At 44.8% G+C, this 16,450-nt stretch overlaps 1 protein-coding gene across 4 annotated transcripts in view; it reads right to left on the reverse strand.

Annotated features, from left to right (window-relative positions):
- Psd4 (pleckstrin and Sec7 domain containing 4) overlaps positions 1-10,037 on the reverse strand; it is a 39,438-nt gene extending 29,401 nt beyond the window's left edge. For 2 of the 4 annotated variants that reach the window (XM_042275199.2, XM_015999559.3), the window contains exons 1-2: positions 9,801-10,037; positions 5,845-5,932 (exon numbers count right to left, since the gene is read on the reverse strand). The gene's annotated coding sequence lies outside the window, so the exon portion shown is untranslated. The remainder of the gene's footprint in view (positions 1-5,844; positions 5,933-9,800) is intronic. The other 2 variants (XM_076569312.1, XM_076569311.1) reach the window with 1 other exon arrangement.
- Between the last annotated feature and the right edge of the window lie 6,413 nt (positions 10,038-16,450).

A 16,450-nucleotide genomic window follows, 5' to 3' on the forward strand; every position in this document is an offset into this window, starting at 1 on the left:
TGCATAAAAAGCTTCACTGTGTGGCACCTGCTTATGGTCCCAGCACTAGGGAGGCAGACACTGGATCCTAGGGCCTCACTGGCAGCCAGCCTAGCCTAATCAGGGAGCCTCGGGTCCCCATGATAGACTCAGTCTCCCCAAACAGGGTGCATGGTAAAGACATTTAAAGATTCAGCAAATACGAACGAAGCCTTCTTAGACAGAACTGATTTTACACAACAGAATGCAGCGACCTCTGAGAAATAAAGCATCTACAAATGCCTTCTTTGGAAGTGTCTACTCCTGGAAGGGAACACAGAAAGTAAACCTCAGCCAATCCCTTCTCTGGGACCGTTTTATGGCCCTGAAGACAGCAAGATCATTCGGACCTACACAGACAGTATCACAAACTTCTTCCCTCAAATCTCTCTCTCTTCCCAACAGAATCTTACGTATTCTTCCTAGAGAAGCCTTTTCCTGCTCCTCTTTTTCTCTACTAAGTTAGGTATCTAGGCCTTTAATGTAATCATTTAAAAATCCAGCCTCTCCTGTTAACCTGTCTTTTGTCTGTTTCATTTTTGGTTCCCAGTCACTAAGAAGGTAGAGGAAACAGATTTATCCTCTCCTGCACAGAGTTGGGAGGAAGCTTCGGCTCCAAGGTTACCTACCCTTCTGCAAATACACAAATCCAAGGCTGTGTCTGTCTAAGTGGGTGTATACATTTAAAGTTTTTTTTAAAATACTTTTACATATTTTTAATAGTTAAGCATTTATGTGACTATGCATTAAGAAAATGACAACCGCTCTAGCAAGCCTGTAGTCTCACAGATGGTATTATCAAGGTAAGATGCTAAAATACCCACTTCATACACTCAAAGAAAACTATTAAATAAAAATACTATAGAAGAAAAACTCCCCTGCCAAAAATCATGACAAGGACACATAGCTGAGCTGACACTACAGCTGGGTCTCAGCATTTCTTGCACTTTCACTTTTATAGGAAAGGTAGACAATCTTCTTCACAGTGCCCATTCATTCTGACCAGCTGTCAATCATTGACTGGAAAACCAGGCGTGTGTAGTTATCAGCAAATCATGGAATCATAAAAAAAGAACATGTATACTTTGACAGGGTGAAGAAGGAAGACAACCCAAGGCACTTCCTGGGTGACCAAAAAGGTCACACACTCCCCTGGAGTGCCATGCTTAACATTGCCCACAGCCGCAAAGCCCCGAGATGACCAGAGCTCTCTGTACCAGTGAAGACAGACACAAGCCGCTCCAACCATGTCACCCTCAGGGTTGACAACTCCCTGCAGGAATGGAGCTTGGGCCTTCCGGCCTGGGGGACTGAGCCAGTACACTGGGCTCCTTAAACCATTTGCCCCTTTCAGTACACACGTGTTCTGTATCCTCCAAGGCAGGCAGGAAGGGATAATTCCTTAGGCCTTGTCTGTACCACCTCCCACCCCCGACTCAGGCTCAGATTCCAGAATGGCAGAGAGTCCATTAAAATGTGCCATGTCTCCTCAGCTGGCCCCGCCTGTCCATCCACTTCTTACACAGCTGCCGCTGGGCTCTTGTTCTGGCCAGGCCTCTCCAGCCCTTTGCTCTGCGCTTCCGGGGTGATCTCACTCCCACATGCTCCCCTCCCAGGCACTTGCTGAAGACTCATCAAGCCCTATCCAGCCCAGAGTCCTACCCACAGATGAACTCTCCACAGGACTTCAGACTTCGCAGCCTGCTCATGTGCCAAGAGCATTCTCCCTACCCTTGCCTTGGAGCCGGCCACTCCCAGGTCCTGTCTATCGAACAGCCTCAGAGTTGCTGGTTTTCCTTGTGAGCAGCCTTGCCACCAGCCTGGGCCCTGCCTTTCCTCTTATGCCTGGAGGGCTCAGTGGTTCAGTGACCTCTCCTGTCTGATTTGAGAGCAGCCAGTGCTCCTGACCTCTCAGGTAGCAGCAGGTCCTCAGCCCATCCTAAATTCCCACCTATATGACATCATCCTTCCCTGGGAATCTTCACTGACTGGACACCCTCCATTCACAATAACCGCCCCCATCAACAAAAGAAAACAAAACACCTTACGGTATGGGCCTTCCACTGTCCTCCTGGTCAGCTCTGTTTCTTTCCCCCATTCTCACACAACTTTCTCCCCCCTCAGGTCTTCCACCACAATACCCCACTCACCCCTTCTAGACCAACCCAAAAATAACTGACAGTTAGAATATTTCCCAAACTCCAGCTATCCGGCCAACAGAAAGAGCAAGCAAAGTGTATATCACTGGCAATCCAATTACAAAAAAAAAAAAAAAAAAAAAAAAGAGAGAAAGAGAAAGAAAGTCTTTAGCAGGTAAGAAAAAGATGATGAGGCCAGCAATATGGTTCAGCAGGTGAAGGTGCCAACCACCAAGCCTGAGGACTTTTGGCACCTCCCACACATTTGCAAATAAAAGATACATTTTTGAAAAAAAAATGATAATGTACAGCAGAATGTAATTTATGATCCATGCATACATAAGTCAACAGCATACTTTTGTCAAATGTGTCCAGCTCGAAGGATAAACCCATCATAAACACAGCAGGGGGGTCGCTTCTCACAGGTTGGGGTAGGGGAGGTAACAGGTGGGAGAGCTGACCCTGGTGTCACAGAGTGGGAGAGCTGGCCCTGCCCCTCACTGGCTGCAGCACATGGGAGAGGAGCCCTGCACCTCCCCTGGGCAGCACACTAGAGCTGACCCTGTTGGCGGGGACGCTGGTGAGCCGGCCCTAAGGGCGTGAGAGCAGGAGACACACCCTATATGCCCCCTCGAATGCCCCCTATGGCAATCGAGAGAGCAGGCCCTGCACCTCCCCTGGGCGAAACAGTAGAGCTGGCCCAGTGGTGGGAGCGTGGGTGACCTGGATTTGATAATCTGAGAGCAGGAGAATTGGCCCCGCTCCTTGCTGCAGGCTGCATTTTGTGAGCTCGCTGGGGCAGGACTGGAGAGCTCGGCCGAGGGAGGGAAAGCTGGCAGGCTGACCAACCCAGCTGCCACCCAGGCCCAGACCAGTGCTGTGAGTTGGCCCACCTCAACATCCAGTTCATCTATGGACTGTTAGAACATGTGAAGGGGCTGGACCTGCAGATCCCAAACTGCAGGATCTCCACCACACTGGACAACAACAGGATATCCAAGAGGAGTCCTAGTGAGGGCCCAGTATCAATAGTGCAGCAGAAGCCAGAGGCCTTGAACTAGATCAGTGACTCACAGCAATGAACACTTACAAGTAAAAATGTATGGACTAAAGAGTTCACTGTGTGACTCACTGGGCCACACTACAGCTTCTACACTGAGATTTTCTTTCTTTCTTTCTTTCTTTCTTTCTTTCTTTCTTTCTTTCTTTCTTTCTTTCTTTCTTTCTTTCTTTCTTTTGTTATTTTGGTTCTGTTTTTTCTTTTAAATTTTGTTTTATTTTAGGGGGAAATTTGCAAGAGCAGAGGGCAGATGCCAGGGGATGGGGAGATGAGTGGGATTGGGATGCATAATGTGAAATCCACAAAGAATTTTAAAAAAAGGTAAAAAAAAAAAAAAAAAAAAAAGAGTCCTTATAATTACAAATAACAAAAAGGCCAATATCCAATTTAAAGCACAGGCCACGCACTACAGTTTCTATCTGGAAGTGTCATTCAATAAAGGCCCAGGCACATAGTGCTATTTAGTGGCACCTTTAAAAAGTGGGAACTGGTGAGAGGTCTTAGGTCATTGGAGGCATCTCAGACAGAATAGTCAGACCCAGTACGTCCTTTCTCTCTCTGCTTCTCAGGTAGGAGGTAAGCTGTAGTGGAATATTATTTGAAGGTGTGTTACTTTTGTTTATGTTGCATCTGTTTAACTCTGTGAAGCTGTGTTACCGTGCCTGTCTAAAACACCCGTTGGTCTAATAAAGAACTGAATGGCCAAGAGTAAGGTAGAAGAAAGGATAGGTGAAGCAGGGAGAATTAATAGAAGGAGAAATCTGGAAGAAGTAGTGAGAGAAGGAGGAAGAGGCAAGGGGCCAGTCACCCAGCTACACAGCAAGTCACAGAGTAAGAAATAATGAAAGGTATACAGAAATAGAGAAAGGTAAAAGCCTAAAGGCAAAAGGTAGATGGCATAATAAATGTTAAGAAAAGCTGGCAAGAAACAAGCCAAGCTAAGGCTGGGTATTTATAATTAAGAATAAGCCTCTATGTGTGATTTATTTGGGAGCTGGGTGGTGGGCCCCCCAAAAGAGCAAAAATAACAGCAAGCAGCTTCATTCTACTTCATATTCCCATCATCATATTCTGTCTCATCACAGGCCCCAAACAACAGGCTAACTGCCCATAGACTAAAACCTGCAACACTGTGTGTCCCAATAAACCTTTCCCCGTTACGAGTTGATGATCTCTGGTATATTGCTATAGAAATACGAAGCAAACAAACACATCAAGGATATGAAGCATGTGGAGAAAGACAAACAGCTTAAAGCATGGAAAACCGATAAGATGATTCATCAGAAAATAATACCTATTAAAACTACAAGGTGAGGACAATTTGAGACTAACAAGACCAACAAGTTGGTGCTACCCTGGGTTGGTGGAAGTGTTGGGAAATCAGCACTTTCATAAGTAAAAGTCATGCTGTGTCACCGGAGCATCAATAGTCTGCTGTGCACATAACTTTTAAGGCACTTTTGTGAGTTTCTCCCACTCTGAAACAGGTCTTAAAAGACAGATGAGTTGCAGGTAGACCTAACACATTATGGTCTATTCTAGCAAACAAGGGAAAATAACTGTAAACCAGTTTGATAAACATGGGATACCCACCCAAACCCAGAAAGACAGTTATGGTATGTACTCACTCATTGGTGGATTCTAGATATAAAATGAACAATCAGACCACAACCCATAGAACCATAGAGGCTATATATATAGCATGGAGGTCCCTAGGACGACTGTGGCATATAATAAATTTCAGTTTTACTCAATTATTGAAAAAAATAGCCAAATGAATGGAAACACATGAACTATGAACCAAAGACTGAGGGGCTCCCAGCTGGATCAGGCCCTCTGAATAGGTGAGACAGTTGATTGGCTTGATCAGTTTGGGAGGCATCTAGGCAGTGGGACCAAGTCCTGTGCTCATTCCATGAGTTGGCTGTTTGAAACCAGGAACTTATGCAGGGACACTTGGCTTAGTCTGGGAGGAAGGGACTGGACCTGCCTGGACTGAGTCTACCAAGTTGATCACAGTCCTCGGGGGAGGACTTGTCCTGGAGGAGGTGGGAATGGAGGCTGGGCTGGGTAAGGGGAGGGCTTGGGAGGGGGGAGAATAGGGGAACCCATGGCTGATATGTAGAACTGAATGGTATTGTAAAATAAAAAATATATATCACAAAAAAAAATAAAATAAAATATTAAGTGAAAAAAAAAAAAAAAACATGGGATACCCATCCAACGAGACAGTCAACATTTGTTTAGAAATGGTGAAGTCAACTTATATATCTTGAAGATTGATCATTGAGAACGGCTGCTAGCTTTACAGAAAGGTACATGCCTGAGTATTATTTCTTACTATCTATAAAAGGAAAACAAGAAGAGAAAAGGGAGGTGTGTGTGTGTGTGTGTGTGTGTGTGTGTGTGTGTGTGTGTTCGTGTGCTGCGGGTGCTTGTTTACAAATGGAATATGTGTCCTAAAGAAATATCCTTTGAGAATGTAGCCATGTTTATGGCTCAAAGAAAATTTAGCTTACAACCTCCATATTGTACTTAACCATGTTTCTTTCCTTTGCTAGAAGAGTCTGTCTCCTGAGCATGCAGCCTTTGTTAATCATTTAAATGCAGAACACAAGTTTGACTCACCCAAAACTTCCTGAATCTCTCTCTTCTCCCTTTAAGACTGAGGCAGATCAACATGTGACTAGCCACAGGTTTCTTCAATCATTCCTTCCTATGGATAAAAGGAGCATAGAGTCTCTGTTAGGGGGTAAGGGAGACAGCTCAGTTGGGAGAGTTCTTGCCTACTGAGCCCCAGCACTGTATAAAATTGGTCAAGGTGGCACATGCTTGTAATCCTAGCACTTAAAAAGTGGAGGCAGGAGGATCAAGAGTTCAAGGCTAGTTTGAGGCTACACTGGGCTACATGGGACCCAATCTTAGAGAGAGAGAGAGATTATTTTGTGTGAAAATCAAAGAAGCCCATTGGTTACTGTGATCTGAAGGTATTCCCTACCGTCCATGAGTGGAGAATTCTCAGACATAAGTTTGAGAGGTGGAACCCTCGGTAGTGATTGGGTCACGAGGGCTCTTGCTCTCATGAATAAATGAGGAAATTAAGGGGCATCATAAAGTAACTTTGTTATAAGACCACTCTGACCAGCTTCCTCCATCTGGCTCTGTGATGCCCTCTTCCTGTTAGGACACAATAAGAAGACCCTGTCAGATACCAGCAACACGATCTTGGATTTCTCAGGCTCCAGAGCCATGTTCTAAATAAAACGTCAATTTTAACCAAAAATAAATAACCTAACCTCAGCTATTTTGTTTCAGACTAGAGAAGAGGAAGTGCTGGGAATAGGGCTGGAATCCAAAGGAAGAAGGGATAAAGTGACAGCTGAGGGGCCCCCGCGTCCACAGTATGGGAACGGAACTTTGGACATGAGGCTGGGCCTCACACTGGGTAGGACTGAACAGTACCTGACTATCTGATCCTGTGTCCATGTCCACTCCACCTTTCTATAGCCTGGGACCAGTGCTTATTAGGAATGAGCCACAGATGCCTCTACTTTGTGAAGGAATCTTTTCTAAGTGCCAACTCCACACTTCTGTAAAGGCTGGATCGACAGAACTCGTTGATAGAACCTTAGCTGTGTGGGCCTGAGGCTGGGTCTCTGACTTTACCACAGGGCAGGTAAAAGCAGAGGCTTGAAAACTCTGCTCCAGATGGCAAAGTCGGACCTCTTTCTTGCCATGCAATCTCGGACAACTTCCTCTCTCTGGGCCCTGGCTTTCTCATGGGATAACCACAGTGTATACTCCAAAGCTCTGCTGTGAGGGTTAACTATGCTATTACTACACATAGGAGGCTAAGGGGGGCTGGTATACAGCACATGCTCAGTAATGCAGTTACTCTGTTGTCCAGCTACATTTATTTATTTATTTATTTAATTTATTTATTTATCAAATCCTGCTAATTGGATCATCTAATTCATTTCAGGATAAAAAGAGATTTTTAGGAATTTCCCAGAAGGCAACAGTTTTCCCTGCCATCCTCAAATCCCAGGATTCCCACTTTAATTCTCTTTGTGTGGGCCGGCAATGTGTTGATGGGTTCTGAGTACCTCTCTTGCCAGATGGAATAGCTCTCAGCTCCTGCTGACTCTCCTCTAATTGTCAACTTGATTAGATCGAAAACCACCGATCTTCTAAGTATGTCTGTGGGGGTGACTCTAGAAACTTTTAACTGAAGGAAGACCCCACCATTCCTGAGGGCTGGCTCGCATTCCTCCCTCCCTGCTTCCCGACTGCAGACAATGTTCCCTGCTGCCTCAGGCTCCGGCCGCCATGCCTTTCTCATGGTGACGTACTGTACCTCCAAACTAGGAGCCCAAATAGCCTTTTCCTTACCTGGTTCCTGTCAGGTATTTTGTGACAGCGGGAGACAAAAGTACAGCCATCGCCCTGCTTGGTGTGGACTGCCAGGCCTGACCTGGAGTTATAGCCAGAGTTTATGAACTTCCTAGAGGGGGCTGCTTGGTGTGGACTGCCAGGCCTGACCTGGAGTTATAGCCAGAGTTTATAAACCTAGAGGGGGCTGCTTGGTGTGGACTGCCAGGCCTGACCTGGAGTTATAGCCAGAGTTTATAAACCTCCTACAGGGGGCTGCTTGGTGTGGACTGCCAGGCCTGACCTGGAGTTATAGCCAGAGTTTATGAACTTCCTAGAGGGGGCTGCTTGGTGTGGACTGCCAGGCCTGACCTGGAGTTATAGCCAGAGTTTATGAACTTCCTAGAGGGGGCTGCCTGCTTTTCTAATGGCTCTGATTCCTGGCTGCCTCTGCTCACCGGCCAGAGCTACCCTGGCCTCCTTCCTACTCCTTCCACATGTTTGATGAACTCACACCTTGCTCAGATCTCTAAGCCTTTCCACTCACTATTCCCTGGGTAGTCTCATGGCCATGTCCTATCTTCATTCAAGTCCTGGCCCAAGTCACACCTCTTCTGTCTAGCCTGGACTCTGCTGAACATGGAGCTCCTGTAACCTTGGAGTCACAGGAGGACCAAGAGTTCAAGGCCAGCCTGTGGGACATAGCACACAGCAAGAGTCTCATAAATAAATGAATAAATAGTTTATTATCCATTTCTTTCCACCAGAAAATAAGATCCATAACGAAAAGAACTATCATGTTCATTGATGAGTTTTTAAAGCTGGAAGATATAGACTGTTGAGTAAATATTTGTTAAATGAATGAACAGATAAGACAATAGGGCATGTCTCCTGGGAAGGTGCAGCTCTATCTTGTATTTAAATATCCCAACAAGAAATGCTCCTGGGACTTCAGGGAAGGCTCCTCCCCTAGCCCCCTCAGGCGTTTCTCACTGAGGCCTTATAAGCAGTTGGTGACTCGGCGTCACCTGTTCCATGCAGCTGACTTGTAGGCCCTGAAGACGGTACACTTCCCCACCTCACGCAGGATGTCTGCAGCTGTCCTTTCTAGCCAAGGGCTCGCTTCTCTGGTTTTCCTGTCACACCTTTCCTCTTACTGTCTTGTTGACTTCTGTGTTATAGCATTCATCATGCTGAGATGACACAATCCATCTGCTTGCCTTCCTTCCCCCAGCAAACTGTAGCTAAAGGAGATCAATGTGTTCACGGCCTCTGCCTATCAGCAGTTGGGGCTCTGCTAGTATCTGTTGAATAAAGGAATGGAGGAATGGCTCTTCCCATCACCCTCCACAAACAGAAAACACTACATCAGGAAGAAAATCAAACACCACACTTCATGCTGTCTAAACTTGACCTTGAGGTGTTTCTCAGGTAGAGGAACCATAGATATACAATTAGATGCTAACTACATCCAATCAGCTCTGGGCTTTGGGAAGGGGCTGGGCTAATGAGGTTTACAGGCTCACGAGACTGGAGAGGTCCAGCCCTTGACTTTGATGTCGGCCTCTTGACCTAGACATACAGGTCATGGACAAAGGGTGGATGCGTTTATCAGGGCAACAAAAGCCATTGTGTATCCTAGAAAAACCCAGCCTAATTCACATCCCTGGTCCCATCATCATTTTACTGAAATGACAAGTGAGGCTGGATACTAGGACCAGAAAGGAAGCACGGAGGAAGTTGTCTTATCAGCTGAATGGACGTTTTACCTTTCCAAGAATGCCTGCTGTTTTCTGGACAGACACACCAAGAAGAGTTCAGGAGACAGGCCTGTACCAACCGTGTGGAAAGAGCTGCCCCACATTCCGAGATGCCAGTGCACTGCTGGGGTCGGTCCTTAAGTTCCCATCAAACATGTAACATCAGGGAGGAACACCCGGGATGTCACAGGCACCGGGGAACATTAGGGAGACTTGGAGCAAAGCCCTGCTCCCTGCTTTGCTAGAGAACTGGAGCTTAGACCCATCACCTTAGTTAGCCAGGGGACCCCATACTAGGACTGATATGCGGTGGGGCACAGCCAAACCCTCTCTTCAGTTAGGCCTTATTCTTGGGATCCTTGTTAGCTCTCCAGCCTCCTGCAGCTTCTCCCCAGCTCGGACCCCCTTGTCCTTGACGTCCTGGCCCCAGAGCAGGTCTCCTCAGGTGCTCACCTGCTGGTCTTGGCCGGTGCATCGAGAAGACACAGTGGAGACCGGGAAGCCACCGGTCAGGGAGGCGACAGATTGAATTCTTGCCACTGCAGCCGAGCCCATCGCACGTGCCTTCCCCCACGTCCCGCCGGGCTCCTGCCGCGGCTCCCGCAGCCCGGGCGCCCCCTTGGCTCCGCGCCCAGGCGCCGGCCGGGGCCGGGAGGGCTGCGGGGCGGCGCAGTGTGGAACCGGGTTTCCGGGAGGGCGGCGATCGGCTGGCCGGGTCGGGGCGGGCCGGGCTGGAGTGAAGCCGTCCGACTGGTCTGACCGCGGTGCAGGGCTGGGCGGCGGGGCTGGGCCGGGCGCAGCCAGCGCGCAGAGAGCCGCGCTCCTCGGCCCCATCTGGTTAATTTTGTCAAGCACATAAACCGGAAACTGGTCAGATCCACATAACCTGCATGCCGGCAGCGGGATCGCCACAAATCCATTATTTCTTACTTATTTAGTAGACACAGGCAAAGAACGCATTATTGGAGCTCAGAACTTCGTCTGCCCCTAGCTGTTGACCCGCTGTGAACTTTCACTAACTGGTCTAACCCGCAATGCTGGCAAACAGTTGTGACTTGAGACGCAAAGACATTTTCCCAAACTTACCCCCAGACATAGACTGGCACTTGGCAAGAAGCTCTGTATTTTCAATACTCTTCTCTCTGGCGCCATCCAGCTTATTTTCCCGACACTATGTAAGGCATGGAGTGGAATTTTGAAAGAAGTAATGCCATGGTTTTGGTGTTTTTTTTTTTTTTTATCCAGTGACATTTTAGCTGCCCCAGAAACGTACAACTCGGAAAAAGCCAATTGCCTAAAACACCGCTGACAAACTGCGCTATAAGCAAGAGCCATAGCTAATATGTGTGGAGTGCTGGGTTCCAGGTCATAAATTTTATGTCTTAACACATCGAACCCTCACAACTTTCAAGGTAGGAAGCAGAGTAAATAATGCCACTGAGGACACACACACACACACACACACACACACACACACACACACACACACACAGACACAGACAGAGAGAGACAGAGACAGAGAGACAGAGACACACTAGAGACCTAAAGGCCATGCTCCTGAGAGCTGCTTTGCTCTTTTTGAGACAGGCCTGATGCTAGGTTATAAATTCGGACTGACTCTGAACTATGTCTTGTGTATCCCCTAGGAGCATGCCAGACACTGGGTGGGCACTATGGGATGGGAGGAACCAGGCACATCAAAAGCTGCAGCCTGCCTGGCAGATGTGCACCAGTTGATATAAGCATGCTGAGTGTGAGTGTTGGGTGGTGGTGAGGGCCACATGACTCCCGTGAGAGTGGAAAATTCTAACGGAAGAAGGGACCAACTACGTGCAGGGCCTCACACATGCTCCTTCCAAATCTCCGGGACTCCTGAGCGAATGCACAGGGGCTGGAATGCAAATATCAAAGAAAACAATCACAAATCTGGGAATGTAGTTTAGGTCCTGATAGTTCAGACAGCCAGGCAAAAACCACTTCGAGCTTCCTATTGAAATTTCAGGATAGTTACACCCCAAGAGCAAGGGATATGCCCTAGAATTAGGGACAGAATGGAAAGAACTCTTCCAAGTAACTTATAAAACCAATCGGCACAAGGCTGAGATGTGCTTCCAATAATTTAATTTCCTTGGCGCCGTTCAGAGGATAGTAACAGAATTCAGAGCAGCTACAAGTCATCCACAATGTTCCCCACACAACAACCAAAGAAACAGAAGCATATGGATTGTAGTCAAGAAGAAATAGCCAATATGCTGGAGTCCAGCTCCGGATGAGGGCAGGGTCTGAAGTGGGTGGATGCAGGAGTGGCAGTGGAGGAATCAGACACAGGACACTTCTGAGTTCCATTTTAGGAGAGATGGTCAGAGAGGAAGTACATCTCGGTATGGCTTGTCCTATTCTGACAACCTGCATCTCACAGGCTTTATTTATACACAAAATCACTTCCTCATAGACTTTACTCATTGATTATACAGACTTTTCATGGTACATACTTTTTCTAAAGTCTTCCTCGATCACATGGCATATCAAACTAAAAAAACAAAATGGGCAAACAGCAAATTTCATGAGAACTAAAATCTAACATTATGATAAAATCAGTTCTTTTAACTCAGTATCTTTTTTCTTAAAATTGGTATTGTAAAGCGTTGTGGTTACAGAAATACTAGACAGGATGTCTCTATTTAAGTTTGACTAAGTTAGTAGATCAGAAGTTATTTCCTACTACCTGTTATATCAAGCTTCTCCTGTGTTATTCTATTAATCTACTATAATGAATATCTGATCTTTCTACGGGAATCTAACTCCTTGGCCCCTTGTTTAAATTCTTTCTTTTATATCTGACATAAGACCACCATTCTTTCCCTTGACTTCTGAAATACCACCTTCTGCTCTTTATTCTTTCTTCAATCAGAGAAGTCCTGATCTGACAAGTCTGCTCAGGAAGCCAGGCTGTTCTCAGAGCCAAGATGTTTGTCTTTGTATCTCTGTCATAAAGTCTTGTTTCAATGTGGTTCCTATCTTTATTACAGTCCTGCAAAGATTTAAAAAAAAAAAATTCAAGATTCCTAAAACTGCTTGCTTTGCCTTCGGGAGGGCACCAAGGCTTGTCATTAATTTTATAATGAAAATCCTTTCCTGTCCATACTAGTTCCTTGTTTCTGAGGCAAAACATGAAAGCCTAATGATTCAGTTATAGTTTGTCAGCTTCTAAAATCTCCCTAAGTTTTTCTTCTTTAATGATTTATTCTAGATCCCATGTCTCATGCTTGCTAATACCACCTAAGTAATTGGTTCTATAGAAGACTCAATTTCTTGCATAGCTAATTCTCCTTGGGAACCACCATAAATTTTATTCTTATTAACATCAGCTTCATATGAATTGTTACATTATCCCAGTTCTAGCCTTCAGCGAGGGGCCCTAGACAGCAAGGAATTCAAATATTAAACATGTCAAAGGCAAGAATTGGGCAGCAAATTCCACCAAGGGCCATGAAGGGTCAGTCTAAGTCGTCCAAGCACTATGAGCTTTGTCAAGCAGAGCCTACAAGACGCTTGGCATCACTACCAATAGTCAGCTGAGACAAAACCACAACTGTTGGATGTAAGGATTAAGGAAGTAAAAATCAAAACTATGATTAATATCACAAGGAACTGTGTGGGGGAGAGGATATAATGGGTAACAAGATTAGGAACTAACTAACTAACTAACTAACTAAAATAGCTGTTAGTGAGTACTGCATGGAATGTACGAAAATGTGCTTCTGTGATGATGATCACTAATCTCAGTCATTGTCACCCAGAAGGACGGTTGGACAGGCTTCCAATCGCTGTAACTAAGAAGAAGACCTTCTCCCACTGGGGTTTCTCTCTTACAACATGCTCCACTGTGTTCTAGGGGCACATGATCCTCAGCACACACTCTGAATTAGTCATCTTTCACGCTATGACAGAGTTCCCGAGATAGACCACTTATAAGGAGGAATTAAAAATTTTTTGACTCATAGTTGCTAAGATCCATGGTCACTTGGACCTGTCATGTTTGGTCCTGTGACAAAGAAGTACATCATGATGTGGAGTGACTGGCAGAGGAGGCTGTTCATACCATGGTGGCCAGGAAACATAAGAGAGACAGGAAGGGGGTAATGTCTCCACTGACCTAACTTCCTTCTTCCTATTGTCCCACCTCCTAAAGGGTTCACTTCTTCTCAGTGACACTAAAGGCTGGGACCAAGCCTGTGGCCGTGTGCCTTTAGGGACAATTAAAACCTAAGCAAGAGCATACATTGCTGTAGACACTGGGGTTCAGGGAGCCTCTTCAGCAATGCTGATCTGCTGTTGCTATAATGAACAGTCTTTTATGAAATTGTGACAGGATACCTGGTTAGCTTTTAAAAAGAATATAGACTGAAACCATTTCATAGCTGCTCACCTAACAGAGATAAATAGAAAAACCTAACACGTACCCAGAGGGGAAAATATTATAGATTGCATACAGGACTGAGGTAACGTCTCGTTAGAAGCCATGATGCCAGAAGACAAAGAAATGGCGTCTTTAAGGTGCTGAAAAAAAAAATCTGGGCTGGAGACTGTTCAGTGTTGCAGAGTAAATATTGCTCTTGCAGAGGATCCCAGCTTTGTTTTCAACACCAAGGCTGGGTGGATCACAACTCCCTGTAACTCTGGCTCCATGGAAGCTGACACCCATTTTAGCCTCCTTAAACACCTGCACACATGTGGCACACATGTGTACACATATAGATAAACAAAAATAAATATTAAATAATAATCTGTCACCTTGTTGTTTTTTATCCATCAAATCTTAAACAAGCAGCAAAAAGCTGGGTGGTGGTGATGCACACCTTTAATCCCAGCACTCGGGAGGCAGAGGCAGGCGGATCTGAGTTCGAGGCCAGCCTGGTCTACAGAGTGAGTTCCAGGACAGGAACCAAAACTGCACAGAGAAAACCTGTCTCGAAAACTGCCACCACCAACAACAAAAAAGCAAGAAGACAAAATCTGAAAAAAGTAAATAAGCTATTCAAATAAATTATATTATAATTTATTAAATTATTTTATATATTTATAATTTATTATATTAAACAATACAATATACATTAGTATTGTTAATTATTAAATATTATAATGAATAAATTATTCAAAATTAGGGGGACAATATGAATGTAAATTAGAAGAACACTAGAAAAATTAATCTATGACTCTTTCTTGTTTCTATTACATTATCTAAAAATTTATTCACTAAGAATAGTAACATATTATGATGAGGTTTATTAACTTACATGGAAGCAGAATATATACAATTACCAAGCACAGAAGGGGAATGTAAATGGAACAATATTGTCACAGGATTCTTACATTATGTGTACAATTTAAAGTCAGAACAAAACCAGTAAACTAGATCAAAGTAATCACTGTTAGACAAACAGAAAATGAACCAACAATGACATTAGAACCTCAGTTAAAATGCAAAGCTATCAAAAGGGCTAAAAAGCAAGACATACTTGCATTGTAGTCACAGGAGACACTCTCTCAACAAATATGCACACTTGTCGAAATCAAAAGAATGGGGGAAATACGTTACGGAAGGCTCAATATTAGATAAAGCAACATTGAGTGCAGAGATAATACCATGAAGAAGAGGGTCAGTTTTAAAGTGACTGGAATGTCGAGTTCCTAAGAAGATAAAAGATTCCTAATGTACGTGAACCCATAAGGGACTTAGCAGATACACTGTGTCAAAACTGATGGCATTGTGAGAAACCAAAGAAAAGACAGTCATTTCTACGGAATCCCAAGCCCATGTTCTGACTAGTGAACTAGATGACAGAATACCAGCGAGGATGCAGAGGACCGAAACTACGCTGTCACCCAACTCGACCAAACTGACTTTATGAAATTTTACACCGACATCATGGCACAAAGTAGATCTTGTTGGATGTTCTTGTTTCTATTACATTATCTACAAGTTTATTCACTGTCTTGTGTTATGGGTTGTTCCATTTTCATTCTTTTGTGCTTGGTGATTTTTATACATTCTCCTTCTATATAAGTTAATGTATCATATATCTAAAAATAGTTTCATATCATAATGATATGAAACTATTTTTAGAGAGTAAACTTTTTTTTTTCTGAGACAGGGTTTCTCTGTGTAGCTTTGGAGCCTTTCACTCATTCTGTAGCCCAGGCTGGCCTCGAACTCACAGAGATCCATCTGCCTCTGCCTCCCAAGTGCTGGGATTAAAGGCGTACACCACTGCCACCTGGCAGAGAGTAAACTTTTAGATAGAACTTTAAGACAAAAACAAGATGCAAGGCCGGGCGTTGGTGGCGCACGCCTTTAATCCCAGCACTCGGGAGGCAGAGCCAGGCGGATCTCTGTGAGTTCGAGGCCAGCCTGGGCTACCAAGTGAGCTCCAGGAAAGGCGCAAAGCTACACGGAGAAACCCTGTCTCGAAAAACCAAAAAAAAAAAAAAAAAAAAAAAAAACAAGATGCAGGACTACTAAAGACTCTAAATTCCCATGAAGAAAGTCATATGGCCATGTTTTCTAATCACAAGGTCCTTAAGTCAACAATGTACAGAGGTATCTTATCTAGAAGACCACATAAGACATTTGGAAATTGAGCAATACGCTTCCAAGCAAAGAATGGGTCAAAGAATAAACCGTAAGAAATATGAGGAAATATTCAAACTGAAATGACAGAAAAACAGACCAAAATGACAGTGTTGGGAGGTCCAAATATAGATCCACAAACCTGCTGGGTGGTGGTGGCACAAGCCTTTAATCCCAGCACTCGGGAGGCAGAGCCAGGCGGAACTCTATGAGTTCGAGGCCAGCCTGGTCTACAGAGTGAGATCCGGGACAGCCAGGACTACACAGAGAAACCTTGTCTCAAAAAACCAAAAGGAAGAGATCCACAAACCCTCTAACCAAAGTAACAAGGTAATTTGTAGGGGAGAGAAAGTCTTTTCAATAGGCGGTACAAACAGGACTTATGTTTAATATCTAAGTTCTATAACTCAATATAAAAAGAACAATCCAGTTTTAAAAATAGGTAAAAGGGTGGGGCTAGTGTCAAGGCCTG

This window comes from Peromyscus maniculatus, chromosome 4 (genome assembly GCF_049852395.1).
Source record: "Peromyscus maniculatus bairdii isolate BWxNUB_F1_BW_parent chromosome 4, HU_Pman_BW_mat_3.1, whole genome shotgun sequence".
NCBI lineage: Eukaryota > Metazoa > Chordata > Mammalia > Rodentia > Cricetidae > Peromyscus > Peromyscus maniculatus.